The sequence below is a fragment of the Jaculus jaculus genome, chromosome 1 (assembly GCF_020740685.1).
Source record: "Jaculus jaculus isolate mJacJac1 chromosome 1, mJacJac1.mat.Y.cur, whole genome shotgun sequence".
NCBI classification, from domain to species: domain Eukaryota; kingdom Metazoa; phylum Chordata; class Mammalia; order Rodentia; family Dipodidae; genus Jaculus; species Jaculus jaculus.
Genome location: NC_059102.1, coordinates 243,678,577 through 243,684,446, shown reverse-complemented (window position 1 = coordinate 243,684,446; position 5,870 = coordinate 243,678,577). Strand labels below are relative to the sequence as shown.

The window sequence follows — 5,870 nt, the reverse complement described above, 5'->3', positions numbered from 1 at the left end:
TTGATTTTCCTCTGCGTTGGTCTCCTTCCCCTTTGTGCTGGTATCCGGCTCATCAGGAAAACATCACCCTTGCTTGTTTCACCAATTGTCCGTAGTTTCAGTTGGGCCCCTTTTGAGGTATGTTGGGGCAGCTCTCTCCATAGGATCTGCATTTATCTTTTTCTCAGACTCGGCTACGGCCCCATGCGGGATCCGCGGCTACCTGCAGAGCAGGAAGAGGAGGGTGTCCGTGAGTACCCCGGAAGCCCTTCTCTTCCAGGACCCCCAGCCAGCAGCTACCCTGAGCCGACACCAGAGTGCCCGGCCATGGTGGCCTTGACGACCTTGCACCCGCCCATCAAGGGAACCCTGAAGAACAAGACATCGGCCACTTCCTCTGTGGTGGCCCGGGCCGAACAGTCCCAGGGGGAACGCGGAGGAGCTGGGTGAAAAACCCCAGAAGTGGGATGCAATGAATCTGGGCAATGGATCATCCAGCAGGCAAAGACTACGGTCTAATGAAAACAGATGAGCCAAGCACTCTGCATCACCTTGTGAGAGGTGATGGCGAGGATGATAGACACAGTGATTCGGAAGCCACCAAGGCCTTGACTGCTGCTGAGGACTCAGAGCCAAAGTATCAGACTCAGGAGCCGGGAAGCAGAGAAGAGGAAGATGCTGACCTCTGGCCTGAAGAGCAAGAAAAGAAGCAACAATTGGAAATGAAAGGAAGCTTCACTGCAACGAAGGACTGAATATTAAACTAGCTAGGCAATTACTTTCAGAAGAACTGCTTGATGAAGAGGAAGATGGAGAAATGCTGGAGACCGCAGGTGGAGAAAGCATGAATACTGAAGAGTCAAATCTAGGATCTACAGCAAGTGACCAGCGGCGGAACAAACCACAAAGCTCATAAAAGAAACTCGTTCAACCTCGCAGTTTGTCAAATGTAAACTGTCACTGTAATACACTGCTGCTTGTTGTCCACAGGTCACGACTTAAGCACCAAAATGCATACCAGTTATTTCATATTGCCAAGAATTAAATGATAACCATAGAGACTGGCTAGAGTGAGATGCATATGTGCATATGTTCCTGTAACCCATACATACTTCATCACAATTATTGTTCAATGCCACTAGTCCAAAACTGCTTTTACTTTTTTAAGAACACTGGCATATGTATGTATGTATGTATGTATGTATATATGTATATATATAGCTTTTTATTCTTTAGCAATTAAATATTGTCTTTGGGGGAGGGGAACTAATTTATTTTCATCACTTCTAGATGTGATATGTCTTATAAAACATTTGTCTGAGGAGTTCTTTTATCAAAAGCTATTGTGCAGGGCTGGAGAGATGGCTTAGCAGCTAAGCGCTTGCCTGTGAAGCCTAAGGATCCTGGTTCAAGGCTCCATTCCCCAGGACCCACGTTAGCCAGATGCACAAGGGGCTGCACGCGTCTGGAGTTCGTTTGCAGAGGCTGGAGGCCCTGTTGCACCCATTCTCTCTCTGCCTTTCTTTCTCTGTCTGTCACTCTCAAATAAATAAATAAAAATACAAAAAAATTTTAAAAAGCAATTGTGTGCTGGGCTATGTAGATGGATAAATATTCAGGTTAAAAGGTATTTTAACGCTTCAATTTGTTTTGTCTAATTGAGGATTATTAAATTTTTTGTTTATTATTTTTATTTATTTCTTTGAGAGTGACAGAGAAAGACACAGGTAGAGAGAAAGAGAGAGAGAGAGAATGGGCATGCCAGGGCTTCCAGCCACTGCAAACGAACTCCAGATGCATGTGCCCCCTTATGCATCTGGCTAACGTGGGTCCTGGGGAGTTGAGCCTCGAACCGGGGTCCTTAGGCTTCACAGGCAAGCGCTTAACTGCTAAGCCATCTCTCCAGCCCTAATTGAGGATTATTGAGAGAAGAGTTACTGCTGGATTTCCTGGGCTATGACCTTTAAAATTCGTACTAAGTGGGTTTTGTGTGTGTGTGTGTTTATAAGGAAAGGACTGAAAATTTTCTCATCCGAACTAGCTTTTGTCACAAATTACCAGGCCAGACTTGCACTGACATCTGCCCTGATTGCTTATTGCCATACCCTGGGCAGAGCCCTCCGATCAGTGTGGCTATCACAGAGCTCTCTTACATGCCTGCAGTAATCGGCTCTTCGTTCCTATCCCTTTCTACAAATGCACATACAGCTGTAAGGGTCCTATGCCTGGACGGCAAAGGTTAACAGGCCATCAGGAACTTGTTCCTCTCACATATCCTGTCACCGGCTGCAGTAACGAAATTCTCACTTGACTGCCACCGCCTGCAGGTTGTAAGCCAGGAAGAAAATGGTGTAGCAGCAAGTACTTGCTATAGGCAGGAAATGCAACTCAACCTCTCAGTTTCTAGACTTCCCTGACTTAGAGCTCAATTGCTAACATTAGTTCATTTGACTAAATTAGACCTTAGAAAACAGTTAAATGAGGCTGTTTGCATGACGAGAGAATTGTACGTAACCAGTCATTATTGTTTCTGAATGTACGGACATATTTTCAATTTAAAGATTCTAAGTAGCCCCTGCTTTAAGGGAATATGAAATGTACTTTATTCTTCTAGCAGAAATTACTTGGATTTTTAAAAAATATTTTCTGTAGCCGGGCGTGGTGGTTCACGCCTTTAATCCCAGCACTCGGGAGGCAGAGGTAGGAGGATTGCCTTGAGTTCGAGGCCCCCCTGAGACTACATAGTGAATTCCAGGTCAGCCTGAGCCAGAGTGAGACCCTACCTCGAAACCCCCCCCAAAAATACATATATATATATATATATATATATATATATATATATATATATATTGTTGTTGTTCATTTTTATTTATTTATTTGAAAGTGACAGAGAGAAAGGGAGAGAAACAGAGAGATAGAGAGGGAATGGATACACCAGGGCTTCCAGCCACTGCAAATGAACTCCAGATGCATGCGCCCCCTTGTGCATCTGGCTTATGTGGGTCCTGGGGAACTGAGCCTCAAACCAGGGTCCTTAGGCTTCACAGGCAAGTGCTTAACCGCTAAGCCATCTCTCCAGCCCATACTTGGATTTTTTTTTTTTTAAATCCCTGAAATGAAGTGTAGTTCCTTTGTGTCTTGGTTTAGTGATGTTTTATTTCCAGTCAATTATTTGTATCTTAATGTTTTTGTTAGCACCAGAAGAATCCATTACATGACCAACTTTTAAAATAATTTCTGTATATTATATTTATGAAATGACTTTTATTGGACAGCTTATCTTCCACTTCAAATTAATGGAACTATCATTCATGATGTTAAAATAAATAAAAAGTAGGAATATTCTCTGTTATTAAATTTTTTGTTTTTTTACTTATTTACTAGAGAGAGAAAATTTGTGTGGGCCAGGGCCCCTTGACACTGCAAATGAACTACAGGCACATGCACCACTTTGTGCATCTGTTTTTGTGTTAGTTTTTTTCCTTTTTTGGTTTTTTGAGGAAGGGTTTCACTCTAGTCCAGACTGGCCTAGAATTCACTCTGTATTCTCAAGGTGGCCTCGAACTCATGGCGATCTTCCTACCCCTGCCTCGTGAGTGCTGGGATTAAAGGTGTGCTCCACCACGTCCGACTTTTGTGCATCTGGTTTTTATGTATGTAATATGGGGAGTTGAACCTAGGCTGTGAGGCTTTGCAAGCAAGAGTCTTTAACTGCTGAGCCATCTTCACACTAGCCATGTGTATGTGTGTGCTGAGAATTGAAGATAGGGTACATACTAATCAAGCACTATGCCACTGAGCTTTTCCATAAACTATGCAAGTGTACTCATCTACTTCCTTTTATGAGGTAGGGTTTCACTGTAGCCCAGGCTGATCTGGATTTCACTATGTAGTCTCAGGGTGGCCTTGAACACATGGTGATCCTCCTACCTCTGCCTCCTGAGTGCTAGGTTTAAAGGTATATACCACCACACCCAGTTGTTTTGTTTTTAAAATATATTTTTTAAAAATCTTATCAGTTTTAGTTTATTTGCTAGAGAGAGGCAAATAGAGAGAATGGGTGCATCAGGGCCTCCAGCTACTGTTAACTGCAGATGAACGCAACTTTCTGTGCATCTGGTTCACTTAGGTCCTGGAGAATCAAACCTGGGTCCTAGGATTTGCAGGCAAGCACTTTAACTGCTAAGTCATTTCTCCAGCCCAGGTTTTTGTCTTGTTTTTTCAAGGTAGGGTCTTATCCAGCCCAGGTATACCTTAAATTCACTATGTAGTCCCAGTCAAACTCGCATCGATCCTCCTACCTCTGCCTCTGGAGTGCTGGGATTAAAGACATGAGCCACCATACCTGGCTGGTTTTGTTTTTAATATTTATTTATTTATTTGTGAAAGGGTGTGTATATGTATGTATGGGCATGTCAGGGCCTCTTTCTGCTTCAAAATTCAGTCTCATGCTCTAGTTGTATATCTGGCTTTATGTACTGGGAAATTGAACCTGGGTCATTGGTTTTACAAGCAATTACATTTAACCACTGAGACATCTATCTAGCTCCTTGTTTTATTTTATTATGTTTTGTTTTGTTTGATGTAGGGTCTCACCCAGGATGACCTGAAACACTCTGTAGCCCAGGCTGGCCTCAAACTCAGCAATTCTCCTTCCTCAGCCTTTGGGATGCTGAGGTTAAAGGTATGCACATACCTTGCTAGAATGTGTAGGATTCTTGCTGCTGCTTTGCCAAGCAGAAACTGAGCTGACGGAGTACCCAGGTCATCACCCAATGGTACAGCCAGGATGTGGACTTGGGCTTGTCTGAGGGCCTGAGTTAGCCACTGAGCTATGGGACTATGAGGAGGAATACAGAGGAGGGAACAAAAATGTATCCTGATTACTCATGGAGAGTGGGATGCCAACCTGAGCTACAAAGTAAGTTCTGGGTCGACCTGGGATAAAGAGTGAAACCCTGTTTCAAAAACAAACAAAACAGGGCTGGAGAGATGGCTTAGTGGTTAAGCGCTTGCCTGTGAAGCCTAAGGACCCCGGTTCGAGGCTCAGTTCCCCAGGTCCCACGTTAGCCAGATGCACAAGAGGGCACACGCGTCTGGAGTTCGTTTGCAGAGGCTGGAAGCCCTGGCGTGCCCATTCCCTCTCTCTCCCTCTATCTGTCTTTCTCTCTGTGTCTGTCACTCTCAAATAAATAAAATAAAATTAAATTAAAAAAAAAAAAGTAGGACAGATTAATGGGGTGAAAAGGCCTAAGTGAGGTCAGGGGAAGAGATTGAGTAAAGGAAAGGTTGGGGGAGGGCTAATCAAAATCTAAGAGGATGTAAATAAGTCATATGGAAACCTACTTTTTTGGACAATGGAATATGCAGAAGCCATAGACTGTTACTAGAAAATTTTCACTGCCAGGGATGGGATACATTCCAGTGAGTTGTTGGCCAGGGAGGTCACTGATACTCCCAAATCATTACAGGCCATTACCGAGGCTCTTAGTTTCCCACCAATAATAGATGGTAAGACCATATTGCTGAAGACTCCACATACTTGGGCTGCAAGGTCACTGAGAAATCCTGCTGGAGCTGAGCTGAAAACCACCTCCCTGTAGAGCAGCTGACAGAAAGCTGAAAAAAGCTATGCTGCATGCAGCTCAATGGGAAAGAGAGAAATCATCATTGGAGATACTCAACAGTGGACGCCGCAATCCTTAAATTTAGCGAACCAGGCCAAATGAGCCAATGAATGCAATAGTGGCATGTCTGTTATAGGAGAAACCAACCACCCTCTAATTTGATTGGAGGCCAGCTCCATGGGAGGGAATGCATCCTTGATACTGAAAACCTACAACAGGGGTAGTCATGAGCCCTAGAGGTATAACATCTGCAGGTGTCTGGCT

General features: G+C 43.9%; 1 pseudogene; it reads left to right on the top strand.

Moving 5' to 3' along the window:
- The first annotated feature begins 306 nt into the window (after positions 1-306).
- On the top strand, positions 307-895 carry LOC101605097 (annotated as a pseudogene).
- The last annotated feature ends 4,975 nt before the right edge of the window (positions 896-5,870 follow it).